At 37.6% G+C, this 22,907-nt stretch overlaps 1 protein-coding gene and 1 long non-coding RNA gene across 4 annotated transcripts in view; one reads left to right on the forward strand and one right to left on the reverse strand.

Moving 5' to 3' along the window:
• LOC109250182 (uncharacterized) overlaps positions 1–11,963 on the forward strand; it is a 53,944-nt gene extending 41,981 nt beyond the window's left edge. Inside the window, exon 3 of the long non-coding RNA XR_002072914.2 lies at positions 10,717–11,963. This is a non-coding gene — a long non-coding RNA (uncharacterized LOC109250182). The remainder of the gene's footprint in view (positions 1–10,716) is intronic.
• NR6A1 (nuclear receptor subfamily 6 group A member 1) overlaps positions 1–22,907 on the reverse strand; it is a 230,481-nt gene that overhangs the window by 168,680 nt on the left and 38,894 nt on the right. The window lies entirely within an intron of this gene.

Genomic DNA, 22,907 nt, shown 5'->3' on the forward strand with positions numbered 1-22,907 from the left:
TACCTATTCTTATACCAAAAAATCACACTGCCTTATTATTTTACACTAATTTTTGAAACCATATAATGAAATTCCTCCAACTTTGTGCTTTTTCAAAATTGTATTGGCTATTCTACTTTAATTCCTTTGCATTTCCACATAAATTATAAGATTAAATTTCTTCAAAGAAGTCAGCTGGGATTTTTTAAATTTTTTTTTTAAAGAGCGATTGCACTGAATCCAGACATCAATTTGGGGATAACTGTCATTTTAACATTTAGACTTGTAATCCATGAATATGGAATATCTCTCCATTTATTTAGGTCTTTTTAAACTTCTCTCAACAATATTTTATAGTTTTTAGTGTACAAATCTTATAATACTTTTGTTAAATTTATTCCTTAAGTAGGTTAAGGTTGCACGATTTTTGATGCAATCATGAATGGAACTGATTTCTTACTTTCATTTCTGGATTGTTGCTAGTATACAAAACAAACAAACAAAAAACTATTTCTGTATATTGATCTAGTATCCTGTGACTTTGCTTAAACTCAATTTGTTCTTGTTTTAGTTTTTTGTGAATTACTTAGGCATACAGGATTATGTCATGTATGTATAAAAAAAGTTTTAATTCTTTCCAATTTAGATGCCCCTCTACCCCCACTGCACTAGGTAGAACCTCCAGTGAATGTTAAGAAGAAGTGGTGGGTGCCTGGGTGGCTCAGTTGGTTAAGCATCTGACTTCAGCTCAGGTCATGATCTCGTGGTTCATGAGTTCAAGCCCCGCATCGGGCTCTGTGCTGACAGCTCAGATCCTGGAGCCTGCTTCAGATTCTGTGTCTCCCTATCTCTCTGCCCATCCCCTACTTGCACTCTGTCTCTCTCAAAAATAAATTTAAAAAATTAAAAAAAAAAAGAAGAAGTGGTAAGAGTGGACCTTCTCATCTACCTTGTTCCCAATCTTAGGGGAAGAGCATTCATATTTCACCATTAAATATTATGTTAACTTTAGGCTTTTCATAGATGACCTTTATCAAGGTGCATAAGTTGCCTACTATTACTGACTTGTTGAAAAATTTTATCATGAATGAGTATTGGATTACATCAAATGCTTTCTCCATGTCTACTGAGATGATCATGCGGGCTTTTCAAAAAACCTTTAGTTAATACGGTTTATTACAGGACAGCAAACTAGGACTTGTGGGCCAGCTATTTTTGTAAAGTTTTACTACAACACAGGCACACCCCCTTATTCACATATTATCTATGGCTGTTTTTGCAGTACTACAGTAGAGCTGAGTAGTTTCAACAGAAACTATACTGGTCCTAAAGCCTAAAATATTTAGCGGCTAGCCTTTGAAGAGAACATCTTCTGACCCCTGGTATGTTACAATAATTTTTACATATTTATCCAATCTTGCATGTCCGGAATAAAGCCCAATTGCTCGTAGTATATAATCCATTTTTCTATGTTGCTGAATTTGGTTTACTAATATTTTATTAAAGGTTATTATGTCTGTGTTCATAAGGGTTACTAGTCTACAGTTTTCTTATGATGCCTCTGGCTTTGTTATCAGAGTAATAGTGTCCTCATAGAATGAGTTGGAAAGTGCTCTTTCCTCCTCTACTTCTTTTTTTTTTTTTTAAGTTTTTTTTTTAATCTATTTTATTTTAAGTTTATTTATTTAGAGTGAGAGAGTGCACACACAGCGGAGGGGCAGAAAGAGAGAATCCCAAGCAGGCCCCACACTACCAGCATGTAGCCCAGTGAGGGGCTTGAACTCTTGAACCATGAAATCATAAGCTGAGCAGAAATCAAGAGTCAGATGCACAACCAACTGAGTCACCGAGGCACCCTATTTTTATTTTAGAGACAGCGCACACACAAGCAGGGGAGAAGGGCAGAGGGGCACAGGAGGTGGATGGGGGGTGGGTGGAGAGAATCTTAAGCAGGCTCCAACACTCAGCAAGGAGCCCAACACGGGGCTCGATCCCATGACCATGAGATCATGACCCAAGATGAAATCAAGAGTCAGACGCTCAACTGACGGAGCCACCCAGGTACCCCCTCCTCTACTTTCTGAAAGACTTTGTGAAGGATTAGATTTAGTGCTTCTTTAAACGTTTGATAGAATTCACCAATGAAGCCATTGGGCCTGGGCTTCTCTTTATAGTAAAATGTTTAAGTACTGATTCATTTTAATTATTAAAGGTTTTCATATACGTATTCTATTTTCTCTCGAGTTAGCTTTAATGATATGTGTCTAGGAATTTGTCCACTCCATTTAAGTTTTCTAATTTGTTGAGATAAAGTTCATGATTTTCCCTTATAATCCTTTCAATTTCTTTGAAGTAACCTCCTTGCTAAACTCAATTAGTTTTATTTGCTTCTGGTTTGTTGTGAATTATATAGGTAAATATGGGATGATATCATCTGTGTATAAAGGCAGTTTTCATTCTTTAATAATTTTATTTACAAAAATAGCTGGCCCACATGTCAAAGTTTGCTGACCTCTGTACCATTTAATAAAATAAAAGATTTTTTAAAATCCCCATATGAGGGGCGCCTGGGTGGCTCAGTCGGTTAAGCAGCCGACTTCAGCTCAGGTCATGATCTCGCGGTCCGTGAGTTCGAGCCCCGCGTCGGGCTCTGTGCTGACAGCTCAGAGCCTGGAGCCTGTTTCAGATTCTGTGTCTCCCTCTCTCTGACCCTCCCCTGTTCATGCTCTGTCTCTCCCTGTCTCAAAAATAAATAAAACGTTAAAAAAATTTAAAAAAAAAAAAAAAGAAAAGAAAAAAATAAAATAAAATCCCCATATGATCATCTTACTTTGGGATTAGTTTGCTCTTTATCTAGTTTCTTAAGGTGGAAGCCTAGGTTAATGCTTGAGACCTTTCTTCTTTCCTAACAGTTATAAATTTAAAAGCTATAAGTTTTCCTCTAATCACTGTTTTAGTTGCATTCCATGAATTGTAGTATGTTTTCATCTTCATCTAGTCAAAAATATATTTAAATTTGCCTTGGGATTTCTTTGGCCTATGGGTTATTTATAAGTATGCTGTTTAATTTCAAGTATTTGGGGATGTCCTAGATTTCTATCTGTTATGGATCTCTAATTCTATTGTGGTCATAAAACACACCTTATGATTACAACCTTCAAAAATAATTGAGACTTATTTTATGGCCCAGAATATTCTTAGAGACTGTTCCACATGCACTTGAAAAAAAATGTATATTCTACATAGAGTATTCAATAAATATGAGCTGGCTGACAGTGTTAAGTCTTCTATATCCATGCTAATTTTCTCTAGTTTCTCTATCAAGTATTAAGAATGGAGTATTGAAATCTGTAACTATTATTGTTGAATCTTTTATTTCTCTTTAAATTCCTGTCAGTTTTTGTTTCAGATGTTCTGGTGATGTTAAGTATGTTTTTATAATTGTTATATTTTCTTCAAGTATCAACTCTTGTCCTCATGAAACGTCCCTCTATCTCTAGTAATATTTACCCTAACTATATTTTATGTTATTAATACAGTCATCCCAGCTCTCCTATGGTTACTGTTTATATAATCTATTTTTTAGCATCTTTTTACTTTCAGCCTATTTCTGTCTTTACATCTAAAGTATATTTCTTATTGACAGCATATAGTTACATCTTGCCTTTCTATCCAGGTTGACAATCCCTACCTTTTGAACAGGCAGTTAGTCCATTCGCATTTGATATAATTATTGACATGGTTGGGTTTATGTATGCCATCTTGCTGTTTGTTTTTGTTTCAGGTCTTTAACCTCTCCTCTTCCTTTACTATCTTTTTTGTGTGTGAAATATTTCTAGTATACTATAAGTATGGTAGTATACCATAGTAAGTCTGTTGACTTTTTTACTATGTATTTTTTATTTTTTTTGTGGTTACTCTTTACAATATGCATCTTTACTTACCACAATCTATTTTTTTTAATGTTTAGTTTTTGAGCGAGCGAGAGAGAGAGAGAGAGAGAGAAAAGGAGACGAGGAGGGAGGGAGGGAGGGAGGGAGGGAGGGAGAGAGAGAGAGAGAGAGAGAGAGAGAGAGAGAGAGAGAGAGAGAAAGGGAGAGAGAGAGAATCCAAAGCAGGCTCAAGGCTGTCAGAACAGAGCCCAATGTGGGGCTCGAACTCCTAGACCATGAGATCATGACCTGAGCCGAAGTGGGACGCTTAACCGACTGAGCCACCCAGGCGCCCTTATCACAATCTATTTTTTTAACTCCAGGAAATACAGAAACTTGCTTCAATATATCTCCTACTCCTTCTCTTTCTTGTTTTTATTATCATATACGTGTTATAAACTCAATAAATACAGTATTATTAAATACTGCTTTAGATACTTTTGTCATTTTAAAAGTTAAGAGAATAAGAAAAAAAAAAAACTAGAGTTGTATTTACCTATATACTTAACCATTTTCCAATGTTCTTCACTTCTTATGGATTCAAATGATCATCTGTATCACTTCCTGTCAGCCTTAAGGACCTTCCTTTAGTATTTTAAGGCAAGGCAGCTATCAACAAATTCTGTGCCTTTTTTATGTGAGAATGTCTTTATTTTGCCTTCGTTTTTGAAGAAGAGTTTTGCTAAAGAAATCTTGGTTTTTTCTTTCCACATGTTGATTATGTCATTTCACTGCTTTCAGACCTCCTTGTTTCTCATAAGTCAGCTGTATATGCTATTGTTATCCCCTTGTATGTGATGAATCATTCTTGCTGTTTTCAAGATTTTTCTTTGTCTTAAAATAGTTTGACTCTGATGTGTGTTTTATTGTGCTTGAGTTCATCAAGCTTCTTGGATTTGAAGTTGAATGTTTTCTCTTCAAATTCGGAAAGCTTTTGGACACTATTTCTTCTAATATTTTCTGGTTCCTCTCTCACTCCTCCCTTTTTATATATGTATATTCTTAGGTATACATTTGATGTTGTCCCACAGATCTCAGAGGTTCTGTTCACTCTTTCAAGCTTTTTTCTCTGTTCTTTGTATTAAATAATTTTTATTGACCTATCTACAAGTTCACCAATTCTTTCTTCTGCCATCTTAAATCTGCTGTTGAGTCCATCCTAATTTTTCATTTCAGTTATTATAATTTATTTATTTTGAGAGAGAGAGCCGAGCACACAAGTGGAGGAGGGGAAGAGGGAGGGAGGGAGGGAGGGAGGGGGAGAGAGAGAGAGCAGGAGGAGAGGGAGGGAGGGAGAATCCTAAGCAGGCTCTGCACTGTCAGCACAGAACCAAATGTGGGGCTCAATTCCATGAACCATGAGATCATGACCTGAACCAAGATCAAGAGTGACATGTTTAACCGACTAGCCACCCAGGCACCCCAATTATTGTAATTTTTAAATCAAGCACTTTCATTTTGTTTTACAGGTTCCCCTTGAGACTCTATTCATTGAGTCGTTGTCATCATAGTTTCCTTTAATCCTGTAAACACAATTCCCTTCATTTCTTTGAAATATCTATAATAGGGGCTTTAGAGTCTGTGTGTGTCAGATCCAACATTTGTGATCACTAGAGGCAGTTTCTACTGATTTTTTTTCCCCGCAGTATAGGTCACACTTTGGTTTTTTGCATCTTTTTACCTTTTTGTTGAATACTGAACATTTAAAGTAAGGTACTGCTGGCAACTCTAGATACTGAATTTTTCCCAGCTAAGGTTTTGTGATGGTGGTGGTTCTTCTGGGTTTTGTTTTTGCTTTTACTAACTTTCCAGGAATATATCTGTGCAACCTGTCTCTCCTATAATGTGTGGTGCCTGATGGCTCAGAATTTTTTCCCTGGTTTTTATTGTGAAGCCAGATCACCCCTCTGTCTATATAACTTACTGACTGGTCAGAGGTGGTGCTCACCTTGAGCCCTTTTATTCTCTCCTGATGGATCTGTGCTTGGGATGGGGAGCACACTCTCAGTTTAGGTCTTTAAATCTACTGTAGATTTTACTTTCTGCTGGGCTTTCTCACACAGCCTTTGCATTGGCCAAAAAAATATATAGATGGCTTGGGCTTGCACTGGTTTCTATGGTGTGTGAAGCCTCCAGTCAACCCAGGATATATGGAGACGCTATCAAACTTCCTGTAGTTGTCTCACTGCCCAGACCTCTCCGTTAAAGCCCTATCCAGGCTGCTGCTGTTCCACTGTCTGCCCCAAACAGGTCTGTAACCTTAGGCTAGAAGAGTTGCTTGGCTCTCCCTATTTCACTTGTTACCAAGATCATCACTTTTTTCTCTTCAATACTATTTTTTTCTACTTAAATCCAAGTTGGTGAACACATAGTATATACAGTAAGATCATCACTTTTAACTGCTAATACTCCAAATCAAGTAAGCCCCCTCCCACAGGGGTAGTAAAGCAGCTGGTTTTCTACTGGTTGAACTACTACAACTAGTTCCACCCTGGTTGAACTACTACACTATCAGGGCTGAAAATAATGGGAGAAATCCTGGGCAAGACCATAAACATGTTTTATACAAAATTCAGTGGTTTTCATGAACAAATGCTTCTCAACTTGTTATAAGCCTGCAATTATTTCTGTTTCTTCCAGCTTTGCAGTTGCTTTTGGGGGACAGGATTTGTTGACCTGCTCACTCAGTCATGCCAGAAATGAATCTCCTCATTAGATGTGTTTTTATAAATCTCATACATGATAAAAGTCTAACTTTGGTAAAGCCAAACAGTCTGAAATCCAATCTGCTTTCCTGGAATTAGACCCAAGTATCATAATACCTAAACTGTTCAAATACACCTCAATCCCAAAATATACTTGAGAAAAAACTTCCCTGGGGGAAGGCAGAGGAATAAAATGACTCTGGAATATTGGAATGATTTTCAATTCCAGAAGACAATAATACAAAAATTTGAGTATCAGATAGTTATTTCCAGTTCCCACCTCCCAAAAGCCCTAACTACTGGAGTCAGTAGTACTCTATAAATGGATATATAATCTAAACAGCCCTAAAGCCAATCATGGCTAGGGCAGGAGTACATAGTCTCCAATCTTGTCGCCATGTAGGTACTCAAACAGCTCCTACACAGAGAAGGACACTGAGTGCTACAGCTGGCCCTGGCCATTGCAACTAAGCCCATCAGCATGCATGGGTGTCTATCATGGGTCCCTTGCTCACAGGCCTGGGCTCACTCTTGGCCTCTCTAGTCATACCATCCTGAGACCCAAAGTCCTGAGTCTTAATACTCATACTCCTAGCCAAAAACTGGGTGGTTTGAAAGTATCTCTTCTATTTGCCAAACTTCAACCATCACGTAATGCCTGGATTCTCACTGCGTTTGCCAGCTCCCCATGCCTTCCCACCCCAGGGCTGCCAAATAATTCCTAATCAGTGATGCCCCTGAATTTGCCCTACCTGTAACACTGTCCCTCAAATGCCAGACTTAATGGTGAGTTTCTACAACCTCCATCTAGCCTGCTACCTGACTGACGTTATCATGTCAGACAATTTGTCTACTGTTCATATTCTCCTAATATTGTATTTGTACCTTCTACTAAATAGTCAATATGCTATAACCCTTGACAGGACAAATGGACACCTAACCCTAGCTGGGCTTATCCTCTTTCCTGAGCATTTAAATTTTGAATACCAATGCTTCCCTTAGCCTGTGTTGAGCATGGGTGCTGGAAAGACATGACAAGGCAGGGCAGAGGCGGCCATTTTCCACCATGGATACCAAAGCAAAGAGTATCAGTTTGAAGGAGAAAAGAAGTATGAAACAGAGGCACCACAGAAGCAGAAATAAGATTCTATATGACCAAAGAGAGATGGGAGAGAAATTCTGGTCTTAACCATTTATGAAATCCAAATGAATGTTCTGCCCTTAGGCCTCAAGAGAAACCCTGTACTTTCCAACAATGTCCCCATTTTAAATTAGTTTAAGGGGGAGGGGGAGGGTGTTCTGTTCCTTGCAATTGAACTACTCCAGTTAATACCTCTGGTTTCTCCCTTGCTACCAGTCTATGTTTCCCAGAAGCCCACATCACTCACACTCTAGTTAGACCAGTTACTTCTCCACCATACGGTTCCTTGCGTTCAACCCATGCTTTTCTGGCTATACCCAGATTCTTTACAAATCCCTAAGTTAAGATCCTATTCTCTAAGCGCTGAAGTTCTCTTTGTCTATGATGAACAAGCAATGAGACGTAGTGTGATTTTAACCTTTTAGGCTCAGCTTCTCACCTAGGAACCACCACCTACTTCATATGGTTATGACAGGAATTATATATGGTGAGAATAAAGTCCTTGGCACCTCATCGGACACACAGAAAGCTCCACTAAAGGTAGTTGTTTTCAGTATTACATTGATTAAATTTGTGCATTCTGAACATGAGGTAAAAAACTAATATTTAAGAACTGAAGGGCACTAAGTATATCAAGAAGACTAATCAAAAGTAATCCCTTCTGGGTAGTATTCTTTTCACATGAGAGCACTATAATACTAACTTGTGAGCAGCCATACCAACTCCCCAATCAAACCTATTTCTCCCAAACTTGTATTTCTGAAGCTTTGAAAATGACCCTGTGACCTTTCACCTATATTTGCAGGATCATTTCTACTAATTTACTGATGTTGCTTGAGATTTGTTTGCAGATATTTTTACCCATTTGGAAAACAAAAAAACAAAAACACAAAGGTAAGAGGTTGAAAGTAACTGGCCAAAAATCACAGTTATCAAATCTATGTGAAGAGATTGTAATATATTTTTGGTGAGATATAATTAAGGGCCAAAATTATCATTACTATTAGGAAAGGGTTACCAATAAGTTTTTGTCTAGCAAAACCTCTAACAGGAAAACAAAAAAAAAGATAAAGGGACAGAGACAGAGACTAAATACCACAATTAAGGTTGTTTTGATAAAAATTACATTTAGGGCTTGGTTTTTACTACATCTTAGTTATGTTGACAGATTCCTGGATAACTGAGATGCTAAATAATCCAGACGCCAAACAAATCAACAAAAGTCCCACCACAAAATCATTACAAAAAGGATTTTATTTCCTTCTCAATTACACAAATCTACTCCATTCAGCAAAAGCAAAAACAATTCCTAGGAGAATCATTTGGTTTTAGACTCATAAATAATTGTCAACAGGACTGATCACATAATGAGGAGTAATTCTATCGACAGTATTAGAACTATTATTATAAATCTGTGCATACACAATGGACCACACACACACACAATGGTCAGATTTTGCTTTAAGTCACAGAAGAACACTTTCTATTTCATACGTAGCTCCAAAGGCCCATTGCACTGAGCCTCCTTCTAGCTAGCCTGTGGCTATTTTTCTACCTTCTCCTCTTCCTTCCCAATCTTTTAGCCCCAGGATTCTCAAGGCATTTACTTACAGGATCCTCTTGGTGAATTAATCCAACATTCATCCATCTTATGAGTAAATGATGTTCAATTCATTTCTACTTATGAATAAAGGCTATCGTAATTTGTTAACTGTTAATAAAATTCGGTGTTTATAAACTAAAATTAACAAGACTCTTTAGTATTCCACTAAAACACCTGGCTGCTACAAAACAGGTAACAATGTTGCAAAAACCCTATTGCAATTACATACAAAAAATAAATCATGCAGTTCTCAGAAGAACTCCATTATCACTGTTGAAGGAATTAGTGGTGGTTTTCAATTGCTGCTATTCTTGTTTTTTAATCTTCATTCAGCAAGGTCATTTCAAAGTAGTTTGATACACGCTGTATGATAGGTATTACATCAAGAGTATCCTTATTTTAAATTTTCCAGTAATGAGATTGTGATATATATGTCATGTTTCAAACAGGAATCATACCTCAATTGCCAAAGCCCATTTATCATCCTTACCCCAAATTTATTTGTGCATGATAGTCCATTTCCAATGGAAAACAGGAACAGTCAGATTAAGTAGGTAACGGGGCTCTGCCTAAGTTGGCTGAGGTCAAAAAAAGGTGGCATCACTGCTATAATCAAGCAAGCTGTTCTAGGCTGCCAGGTCACACTACGTCCAGCCTAGTAGTCTTCCTAAACTTTCTCTCTAAACTACCTCAAGGAGCATTAGAAACTCACCCCACCCGTTGTCTTTTAATTTTCCAAGCCCCATATATTCTGCCCATGGCTTCTTGGAATCTCACATCCCCTTAATGGACTTTTTTCCTTCATCATTATCTTAATTCTTTGTCCAGGAAAATCTCTGTTCTCTCAATTTCCATTTTTACACGAAAAACCCACACCTTAGACTAGAACACTCAAAAAAACCTTTTTTTGTTTTGCTTTTTTATGCCCAAGGAGAGGAGTCTTAGACCCAACAGACGGCATCAAGCCAATAATGCCTCTTTCTGCAATCTCCTGGAAGTAGATTTTCAGCTCTCAGATCTAAGTGCACATCCTTCTTGTCCTTACTCCCTAAACTCATATCCCTTTGCATTAATGACTAGCTCTATCACCTTACTCCTCCAATCCCCCAATATTCAAAGTGAAGCAACTGGACAGCTACTGAATAAGCCAAGATTTTGAAGTCTAAAAGGAAAGGAAGGGAGGCAGCAAAATGGATTCCAACATTTTAATTAGAATTTTCTTACATGTTTTCAGAATGAGATAAAGGTTCATTCTTTCTCTCAGATTTTGAGGGGTAGCAGTATTTTCAGAAAATTTTGGTTTTCTATTCTGTTTAATTATGAGTTTTACAAGCATTGTTTTCTTCTATTTTTCAGTCTGATTCCTGTTCTTGGCTCTTCAGTTAGGGCCTATTGCCACCTTGTGGACTAACTGGGCATAAATGCCAACGCACTATCACAGGTTCTCACTTCGGTGCTTCCAGAAGAGACCACTAGATGGTGACTTCAAGTTTGAAGAGACTTCTAAATCAATCTAGAAAACCTGTTAGTTGGTTTATGACTACACAAAAAATAGATTCATACAGATAAAATAAAAAGGAATGTGTCCAAAATTATGAGTTAGATAAAAATAAAAATCTTTTGGAGGTAGTATGGTCTAAGGTCAGGCTTTGACTCTTAGCAAACTAGAAATACAAGGGAACTTTCTCATGCTGATAAAGGACAACTACAAAAAAACTGTATAGCTTCCTGATTTCAAAACTTACTATAAAGCTACTGTAATCAAAACAGTGTGATACTGACATAAAAATAGACATACAAATGGAATAGAATACAGAGCCCTTCTGAAATACATTCTCCCATATATGGTCAATGATTTTCAACAAGGTTGTCAAGACCATTCAGTGGGGAAAGGGACAATCCTTGAAAAGATAGTGATGGCAAAATTGAATATCCACATGCGAAAGAATGAACGTGGATTACACCATATGTTCAAAAATCACCTCCAGACAAATCAAAGACCTAAAAGTATAAAACTGTCAGAGGAAAACGCAGGGAAAAGCTGAATGATTTTGGATTTGGCAATGATTTCTTGGATATGACACCAAAGGCACAGGCAACAAAAAAGGTAAGCTGCACTACATCAAAATTAAAACCTTATGTATATAAAAGAACACCAAGTAAAAAGGCAATCCATGGCATGGGAGAATTTTTTTGCAAATCATATATCTGATAAAGGTTAATCTCCAGAATAAAGAATCTTATGACTCAAAACAACAAAAACTTGTTTAAAAACGAAAGACTTAAATAGGCATTTTCCCAAAGATATATAAAAAGCCAATAAGCATATGAAAAGATGTTCAATATCACTACTCACTAGGGAAATGCAAATCAAAATCACAATGGGGTAGGGGTGCCTGGGTGGCTTGGTCGGTTAAGCGACCGACTTCGGCTCAGGTCATGATCTCACAGTCCGTGAGTTCCAGCCCCATGTCGGGCCCTGTGCTGACAGCTCAGAGCCTGGAGCCTGTTTCAGATTCTGTGTCTCCCTCTCTCTCTGCCCCTCCCCTGTTCATGCTCTGTCTCTCTCTGTCTCAAAAATAAATAAACGTTAAAAAAAAAAAAATCACAATGGGGTATCACACCCATTTGGATGGCTATTATCAAAAACACAGGAAATAACAAGTGTTAGTGAGGATGCAGACAAATTAGAACTCTTGTGCACTGCTAGTGGGAATGTAAAATGATGCAGCCACTGTAAAAAATAGTATGGCTGTTCTTCAAAAAATTAAAAATAGAATTATCGTATGATCCAGCAATTCCAGTGTTGGGTATATACCCAAAAGAATTGAAAATAAGGACTTGAGGAGATTATCTGCACATTTATATTTAGAGCAGCATTATTCACAAAGCCGAAAGGTGTAAGCAATCCAAGTGTCCATCGACAAATGGATAGAGAAAATGTGGTGTTTACGCACAATAGAATATTATTCAGCCTCAAAAAGGAAAGAAACTGATACATGCTACAACGTGGATGAACCTCGAAAACACTATGCTAGGTAAAAGAAGCCACATACAACAGGACAAATACTGCATGATTCTGCTTATATAAGATACCTGGAGTAGTCAAATTCACAGAGAAAGTAGAACAGTGGTTGCCAGAGGCTAGGGGAATAGGGAAATATTAATGGGTACACACTTTCAGTGTTAGAAGATGAAAGAGTTCTGTGGATGGATAGTGGTGATGGCTATACAACAATATGAATGCACTTAATGGCACTAAACTACACATTTTAAAAATGGTTAAGATGGTAAAGGTTATGTATATTTTATCACAACTTTTAAAAATAAAAGGAGAGGGGTGCCTGGGTGGCTCAGTCGGTTAAGCGTCTGACTTCGGCTCAGGTCATGATCTCAGAGTCCATGAGTTTCGAGCCCCACATCGGGCTCTGTGCTGACAGCTCAGAGCCTGGATCCTGCTTCAGATTCTGTGTCTCCCTCTCTCTCCGCCCCTCTCCTGTTCATGCTCTGTCCCCCTCTGTCTCAAAATTAAATAAACATTAAAAATTTTTAAAATAAAATAAAAATAAAAGGAGCGGGGTGTTTGTGTGGCTCAGTTGATTAGGTGTCCTACTCTTGGTTTTGGCTCAGGTCATGATCTCACGGTTTGTGAGTTCAAGCCCCACCTCAGGCTCTCTGCTGTCAGCACAGACACTCCTGTGCACACAACCTCCATCCCCCCCCACTCCTCTCAAAAATAAACATTTAAAAAAATAATAAAAGGAGGAAAAGAATCTATAGCTAACAACATACTTGAAAGTGAAATGTTGAATTCTTTCTCCCTAAGATCAAAAACAAGACAAGAATGTCATTCTCACCACTTTATCTACTATTAGACTGGAAATCTTTGCCAATGCAATAAGGTAATAAAAATAAACAAAACTCATAAACATCAAAAAGGAATAAGTAAAATTGTCTTTATTCACAGATATACACATAGAAAGTCCCAAGGAATTTTTTAAAGTTACCAGAACTAGGAAACAAACTTAACAATGTTAACATACAAAAATCAACCGCTTTTCTATACTAGCAACAAACAATGGTAAAATAACATTTTAAAATACCACTTACTATAACATTAAAAAAAAAAAAAAGAGTACTTATGGTAAGTTTAAAGAAAGATATACTAGATCTCAACACTTTAAATACTTGCTGAGAAAAAAAAGTTCTAAATATGTGAAAAGATACACTAAATTCTAGAAGATTCAATTCTAAAATGACAACTCTTAACCAAATTGACAGGATCAATGCAGTCCAGTAAAAAATCTAGGGGCGCCTGGGTGGCTCAGTCGGTTAGGCCTCCGACTTCAGCTCAGGTCATGATCTCGCGGTCCGTGAGTTCGAGCCCCGCATCGGGCTCTGTGCTGACCGCTCAGAGCCTGGAGCCTGTTTCGGATTCTGTGTCTCCCTCTCTCTCTGACCCTCCCCCATTCATGCTCTGTCTCAAAAATAAATAAACGTTTAAAAAAAATTTTTTTTTTTAAATCTCAGGAGGCTTCTTTAAAAAAGAAAAAACTGACGAGGTGATTCTAAAATCTATAGAGAAATGAAAACAAAACACCCTAGAATAGCCAAAATAGTCTAAACAACTCTGAAAGAAAAATGGAGTTGGAGCACTAACACTACCTGATCTCAAGACTGATTATAAAGCTATTGTATTCAAGATACTGCAGTAATGGTGAAAAGATAAATAGATTAATGGAAGAGAATACAATCTATAAATGGACTCACACATACAAAATATCAATTTTTCAGCAAGTACATCAAAAATTCAATGAGGAAAGTCTTTTCAACAAATGGTGCTAAAACAAACTAATATTTCTCATACCATACAAAAAATTTAAGATGAGTTATAGACATAAATGTTAAAACTAAAAACAGAGTTTCTAGTAGAAAACACAAACACCTTTGCAACCTCAGGACAGGCCAAGATTTCTTAGAACACAAGCATTAACCATAAAAGAAAAAATAAATAAATTAGACTTCCTAGAAATGTGAAACTCCTGCTAATCAAAAAAACATATTAATAAAGTAGAACAGAAAGCCACAGATTGGTAGAAAATATTCACACCATGTATTTGATGAAGGACTTGTATCCTAAAAAAAACATAAAACAAAAACAAAACCCACAACTCAATAACAGGACAGAGAACATGGTTTCATTTCAATAGTCAGAAGATTTTGAATAGACACTTATAAAAAGATTTATAGAAAGATGATATACGAATAGCCAAAAAGAGTATGAAAAGGTGATCAACATAATTAGTCATTAGGGAAATGCAAATTAAAAACATCAGTCCCATAAACATGCTCACTATAATGACTAAAACTTAAAAGCTGACAATACCAGGGGCACCTGGGTGGCTTAGTCGGTTAAGCATCTGACTTTGGCTCAGGTCATGACCTCATAGCCCGTGAGTTTGAGCCCCATGTGGGCTTCTGTGCTGATAGCTCAGAGCCCGGAGCCTGCTTCAGATTCTGTGTCTACCTCTCTCTCTGACCCTCCCCCCACCCCATTCTCAAAAATGAACATTAAAGGGAAAAAAAAGGCTGACAATACCAAATACTTGCAAAGATGTGGAACAATTGGAACTCATACACTGTTAGAACTGTAAAATATATAAACAATTTGGAAAACTAGCAATTTCATAAAGCTTAACATACATCTACCATATGGCCCAACAATTCCTAGATATATGAAAAGAAATAAAAACACATATCCACAAAAACCTTGTAAAAGAGTTTTCACAGCTGCTTTGTTTATAACAGCCAAAAACTAGAAACAGCCCAGGTTATCAACAGGTGTATACATAAACTGTGATATAGTCAATGGAAGGAATACTACTTAGCAATAAAAAGAAATGAACTACTAAAACCTGGAACAACATGGATAAGTCTCAAACATTATGCTGTAAAACACTAGACACAAAAGAGCACTTGTTGCTATGATTCCATATATATGACATTTTAGAAGAGGTAAAACTAATTTATCATGACAGAAATCAGAAATTATTGCTTCTTGAGGTAGAACTGTGGAATCAACTGAGAAAAAAGCATAAAGATATTCTGAAGGGATAACAATGTTCTGTATCTTAACAGAACATAGATTACAAGGGTACACACTTTGTAAAAAGTGCCTGAACCTTATACTTACTATCTGTGCGTTTAACTGTATGTAAATCATACCACTACTTTAAAAAGATTAAAAGTTTATTGTTTTTGTAATCACACAAGTTCCAGCTCTGCCAGTTACCAGCTGTGTGGCCTTGGCCAAGTGTGAAACTGTCAGTGTCTTCATCTGTAAAATGGAGGGAACAAGAGTTGAGAACAACATTGTAAGAGTTGCAAGAATAAATGAGAGAATGTTTTAAAACCATTAGCATACAGGGGGCACCTGGGTGGCTCAGTCGGTTAAGCATCTGACTTCGGCTCAGGTCATGATCTCACAGTTCGTGGGTTCAAGCCCCGTGTCGGGCTCTGTGCTGACAGCATGGAGCCTAGAGCCTGCTTCTGATTCTGTGTGTCTCTCTCTCTGCCCCACCCCCCCCCCCCCCCCCCCGCTCATACTCTGTCTCTGACTCTCAAAAATAAACATTAAAAAAATTGTTTTAAACCATTAGCATATAGCAAATGCTCACTAGATATTAGCCAAAAGAGTTAGAAACCCTTCATCACATATATCAGCAAACAGGATTGGCTAGAGCAGCTAGATGCTAGACAATTCATATATATATTACCTCACTTATTTTTTAAAGACAACCCCTAAGAAGGATTATTACTGTTTTGTGAATAAATAAACTGAGCTTCACAGGTTTCCAATGGTCACTAGGCAAGGAGTGGCAAAAGCCAAGATGCAAACTCTCATGTTTTTTATCCTGCACCATGCTATCTTCCATTAAAGGTCATTTTCAGCAGTGTAACCCTCCAACTGCCAGGAGAGCACAGTCAAATGAGAAGCTATCAAGGCTCCCTTTATTATTGACAGTGTGTTAGTGCCAAGCCTGATTCTGAAAAGCAGGCCAGTTTTGATAGCTGGACTGTGAATGGAGGGAGAGCTGCAAGTAGAAGCTGGAAAACGCTGCTCTAGGCTCTTACCCTGTTCTCAGGCTTCGAGATGGTTCCTGCTACTTGTGGATACTGATGCCCTTTCCTTACAGCAATTTCAAGGAGAGATTTCTGAATGTAAAAATCTGTGGTCTAAGTGGGAAGCTGGAACGTGAGTGGCTCAATTTAATTTGGCAGAACAGCCTTGGAAACTCTGTAGCTAAAATGAGAGGAGATTTTTTTTTTTTAATCTATCTTTTTTAATACAAGAGCTTTGTTACAAAAAAAAAAAAAAAATTAAGGGAGCCTGGGTGGCTCAGTTGGTTAAGCGTCCGACTTATGCTCAGGTCATGATCTCGCAGTCCATCAGTTCGATCCCGTATCAGGCTCTGTGCTGACAGCTCAGAGCCTGGGGCCTGCTTTGGATTCTGTGTCTCCCTCTCTCTCTGTACCTCCCCAACTCGCACTCTCTCTTCCTCTCTCAAAAATAAACATTAACAAAAATTTTTTAATTAAAAAAAAAAATTAAAACACAGACATAATGAAAGTTGCCCTGTGATCCCATTTGCCCAGATACTACACTATTAACAAACATGTCAGTATATCCTTCTTCTAGACTAAAACCTGCCTTCTCCTTAGCAATTCTATAGTAGTAAGTACTCCATTGCATGGATTATCACAATTTATTAAACTAGTAGTCCTCTATTAAACTTCAAGCTGTTTCCATTTTTTTTTTTTTTTGCTATTATAAATGCTGAAAGGAATATCTGTGACTATAATTTTGCTTACCTGTCATTTCTTATAGGATAAAGACTGAGACATCAATTGCTGAATCTGTAATTTTTTAATCTTTAAATTTTAAGCTGCTAAATCTGTAAAAGTAAACTGCACAATTTCAGCTTTAACAGATATTATTAGATTATACTCAAAATAGTTTCCATTTTCTCACTCCTTCATCTGCACTGACAATTATCATTTTTTAATGTAGGAGCTACAAACTCAAATGCCTACAGAAGACTGACAAGGAGACATAAATGGGTGAAGGAGGTCATCTAGGTATATGACAAACCTGACAGTGCATGCTGAGGTCAAAAAGGCAGTCACTATTCTGTTCCAGCCAACAGATGCCATGTAGAAATCTAGACCCAATTTATCAGGAAGGCCAAAAATTCAAAATTATTATGAAAGTCTTACAGGTTTTTATTTAAATATACAGTTAATAAAACAAAATACATCTATAGACCAGACTACCTTTAGCACATGGAATTTTGTATGGAGATGAAAAAGATACAAGATGGTATTGTCACTTTGAATCATTATTAACGCAGCTTGCTTTCCTATGCTTTCCAACAGAGGATGTATTTATTTAGTTTTGGTTCATAGTGACTATGAGCATCCTTCAAAGACAGATGCTTATCTTTTTTTTCAGATTCACATCTACAACAAATATTGGACCAAAAAAAAAAAAAAAAAAAAAAAAGTAACTTCAGGTATAGAGGCTAAAGAGTGGTCAGAGTTCATCAAAGTGTGCCCAGAAAAGGTATACGAAGACTCTTGGGACAGAGTTGCTATACTTGTCCCAGCATACTTAGAGCATCATGAAATTTTTAGAGAAAATACCAATTTGTAAAACTATGTATAACTCTGAAGAAGGTGGCTTTAATAATCTAGTGTTCCCTCCACTGATACATTTGCCTAACAGCAAATTTTCTCTGATGAGACATCAAAAAAGGAAGAGAAGAATTCCCATGCATCTCCTTTGTTATCATACCCTGCATTTAAACCACTTTCAGCTTTTTTTTAATGAAATAAAGCACAGGTTTGTACAAATCTCTCTGTTCTCAAAATGTTACTGCAATACTGCTTCTGTAGAAACAATTTCAGCAAACTATCTAGCTTTAGTTTCTTCTCATTCCTTCTTAGTCATCCATTGCAAATCTCCAGCCCCAGATGTTCCAGCACTCCCTACACCCACCAGAGATAATGGCAGAGATTCATGACTACCCAAGGACCCAACAACAGCCTTTGAATGCAACTATCTTTTCATCAATTGTAAACAAGTCCTAAACTCTTGGCTCCATAGGGAGTCCCTACCAAGTCAGTATAAACTCTGTAATAGGGGCAGAGGTCAAGGGGATGAGCTCAGCCTAAGCTCTGAATCTCATCCCACCCCTACCCTGTTCAAAAGAATCCTTATCAGAAGAGAACTCCCCAGCAAAAGGCCACATTCAGAGACCTGATGTAGCAGTGATCTAGCAGATTCAGCTGAAGCTTTGTAAACAGGCTCTTGGAACAGTTATGAATGTGAAATATCTAAATCACTAACGAAGTGTTATGAAGGAAAGGGGACATGGGGACATAAAGGGGGAAACAAGGGAGATCTGTGCATTTATCTTCATTTGTTTCAGGAAAGAATCTGTCTGACATACAGTGGACTAATCCTGAACCTGAGCCACAGAAGAAATCTCTTTGGGAACCTATTTTTTGTGTCCAAAATTATTTGTGCCCAAATTTGTGTCCATTCTAATTGTATGCAAAAGAGCCCAAATGACACCAAAAAAATAGTGTATTCTTCTGTATATATACAAAAAAGCCCATTATATATAAGTCATTATACTGTTTTAAGCTTTCCCATTAGCATTTGAGACTTGCCACACTCAAGAGAGCTAGAGACAGAACAGGAGTTAAAACAACAGCTCTCAAACCTCAGGTATTTCTCCGCTATGTACTTTGGGGTGAGTCTTTTAACTTCTCAGGCCTCAATGTTTTCATCTGTAAGATATGGATAGTGTCTTTTTAAACAAGTTTTACGAGTGCCTGCATGGGAAGCACTTAGTGTGTAAGAAGTATTAGTTATTAGTGGTAGGAGTAGCCACATATTATCAAGTTTTGTGTCCATCTTCCTGACTAAACCAGAGCCCCTTGGGGACACAAACTGTGTCACAGCTTGGCACACATCAAAGAGAAAAAGGGAAGGGAGGGAAGAACAAAAGACTAGGTATTACCAAGTCAAACTTAAAATTACATAATTTTATATGATATAATCCTTCTCACTCTTACTGAATATATGAAAGTGCATGGCACATAAGGGATACCCAGTAAATGTTAATTTTCCTTCCTTCCTTGATCTCTAACATCCCACCTTAAATTTACTTGGGCTTATATGAACAGTTTTCTGAGATCAAAAATTGTGACATATAGTTTGACAACCAGGAATGAACCCATTAAGACATCATACAGAATATTAGAGTTTTGGACAGGAATCTATGGGTACGCTAGCTGAGCAATACATTCTTCTTTTGTAGACTGAAGGATCCCTGGGATCCCAAAACACCTGACAGATGAATGCAAAACCAGAGCAAGCTAGTGATGTTAGCCTGTTTTATTCTGAAAGTGCTTTTTATCTTGCTTATTCATACCCTTATCACCAATGGATCCCTGTTTGGTGGGCATCCATCAGTATGGCAAGAGAGGGCAAAGATAAACTTTCATGTCTCTTTTTAAATGCCCATTTATCTATATCTAGATCCCTGATGAGCAGGGGGAAAATATGTATTTATACATTTTATATATATTTATAATATATAATATCTAGGTTTATATATTATATATGAATATTATAATATATATGGGTATATACATATATGTATATACCCATATGTGTGTGTATATATATATATATATATATATATATATATATATGTAAGTCTGTGTCAGCACAAATCCCAAGTATGCAGTGTTTTTAAAATAGTAACAGGGGGCACCAGGGTGACATGGTCGGTTGAGCGTCTGACTTTGGCTCAGGTCACGATCTTACAATTTGTGGGTTTGAGTCCCATCAGACTCTGTGCTGACAGCTGGGCCTGGAGCCTGCTTCAGATTCTGTGTCTCCCTCTCGCTCTACTCCTCCCCTGCTTGTGCTCTCTTTTTCTCTCTCTCAAAAATAAACATTTTAAAAAAATTAAAAATAAAAAAATAGAATAAAATAATAATGGGGAGGGTACCTGGGTGGCTCAGTTGGTTAAGCATCTGACTTCAGCTCAGGTCATAATGTCACGGTTCATGAATTCGAGCCCCACGTTGGGCTCTGTGCTGAAAGCTCAGAGCCTGGAGCCTGCTTCAGATTCTGTGTCTCCCTCTCTCTCTCTCTCTGCCCCTCCCCCACTCACACTCTGCGTGTGTCTCTCTAAAATAAACATACATTTAAAAAAATAATAATAAAATAAAAATAAAATAAGATAGTAATGGGGGCTCCTGGGTGGCTCAACAGGTTGAGTGTCCAGCTTTTGATTTCAGCTCAGGTCATGATCTCACGGTTTGTGAGTATGAGTCCTGCGTCAGGCTCCACACTGATAGTTTCACAGCCTGCTTTGGATTCTCTCTCTCCCTCTCTCTGCCTCTTTCTCGCTCACACGTGCACTCGTGTGCTTTCTTCTCTCTTTCTCTCAAAAATAAAAAAACATTTTAAAAAATAATAAATAAAATAAAATAATAATGGTCAGGTTTTTAACTGTACAAATTTTTTCCCCAGAATGAGCATGGTATTGACCAAAGAGTGCATAATTTGGGTATGTGTTTTAGGCGAAAGATTTATACGATTTGAAGAGAAACCAGAATATTGGGTATGTGTTTTAAATAAGCAGAGGTTAACTTCTTTAGTTTCCTAAGAGGTTAAATAAATGGACTGGCAGATGGTCACTTGGGAGGTTACTTACTGCTGGCTGGGGGATGGGGAACAAAACACCCTAACAGTCAACCAGATGGTAAAGAACAGTCTTGGCCAAAGTAGTCAGCAATATGTGAGCTCTGCCTCTCTGAGGGAACTATTTACTTGAAGCAGAAACTTACACCTGCTAACATCTGGAATGATATATCTTTGTGTAATTAAAAAACATTGGCTACTTTAATTGAATAAAGTGCAGTTACAACAACCATTAATATAGAAAGACCAAGAATTTCAACATTATGCTACATAGCCTAGAATAGCACACACTAACAGCGTTTACCATTTGCCAAGCATTGTTCTAAATGTAAATATATCTGTGTGTGTGTTTGTGTGTGTATTACTTCATTTAATCCTCACAACAGCCCTGTAAAGTAGGAATAAATTTTTACTGTCCCCATTTTACAGATGAAAACACTGAGGTCCAGAGATGTTAAATAACTTAGCCAAGATATTACAGACCTAGTAAACACTGAAGCCAAATAGAACCTAAGCAACCTTGAGCCAGAGACCACGCCTTTTTTAAAATTTTTTTTAATGTTTATTTATTTCTGAGACAGAGAGAGACAGAGCATGAGTGGGGGAGGGGTAGAGTGAGACACACACACACACAATCTGAAGCAGGCTCCAGGCTCTGAGCTGTCTGCACAGAGCTCAACGCAGGGCTCAAACCCACGAACCATGAGCTCATGACCTGGGCCGAAGTCGGTCACTCAACCAACAGAGCCACCCAGGCACCCCCCCCAACCTTTTTTTTTTTTTTTTAAAGGTGGGCTTCACACTTAATGTGGAGCCCAACACAAGGCTTGAACTTACAACCATGAGATCAAGACCTGACCTGTGACCAAGAGTTAGACACTTAACCGACCAAGCCACCAGGCGCCTTTCCCATGCTCTTAATTCAGAAGAATTTTGGTTTATATGTTAAAAGGCTCATTTGAAATGCAGAGAAAAATTTATGCAAAAACATGTTTACCATGGCATTATAGAATGTAGAAAAACCTTCCGGAAACAACCTAAATGTCCAACAACAGGAGAATGGTTAAAAAAAAAAAATCATGGCAGTTATTCCCTTAGAATGAAATATTATTCTTCCATTAAAAATATTTATGGAAAAGGGGCACTTGGGAGGCTCAGTCGGGTAAGCGTCCGACTTTGGCTTGGGTCATGATCTCACGGTTTGTGGGTTCGAACTCCACGTTGGGCTCTGTGCCGCTGACTCAGAGCCTGGAGCCTGCTTCAGATTCTGTGTCTCCCTCTGCCTTCCCCCCCACTCTCGAAAATAAATATTAAAAAAATTTTTTTTAATATATTTATGAAAAATGTTTCATGACTTGGACCAATGCTCACAATGTAATGATGGGTGGGCGGACACAAGATACAAAGTTGTATACATATTATGATTCCTAATTATGTAAAAAACAAACTCAGACAAGCTAGAAGGACATAATCTCAAATAAGAAACAATGGTTATTTCTGAGTGGTGGGATCAGGGGGTTTATATTTTTCTTTTAGTGTTTTCCACAGTGAACATGCATCATCCTACTTATTATCATGCATTACCAGTTTTAAACAAAGGCAATTCTTTTTCTTTTAATCAAGCTGCACCAAGAACCTCAAGCAGTTGGTAAAAATAGCTAAAAAGCTTCTAATCTGTCTAACTTAAAGTAGTTACTTTCCTTGGGATAATATCCTTTGAACTTCAAACAACATGGTCAGCACATACCAAAAAGAATGCCCA

This window comes from Panthera pardus, unplaced genomic scaffold (genome assembly GCF_024362965.1).
Source record: "Panthera pardus isolate Hobbes unplaced genomic scaffold, ASM2436296v1 HiC_scaffold_20, whole genome shotgun sequence".
NCBI lineage: Eukaryota > Metazoa > Chordata > Mammalia > Carnivora > Felidae > Panthera > Panthera pardus.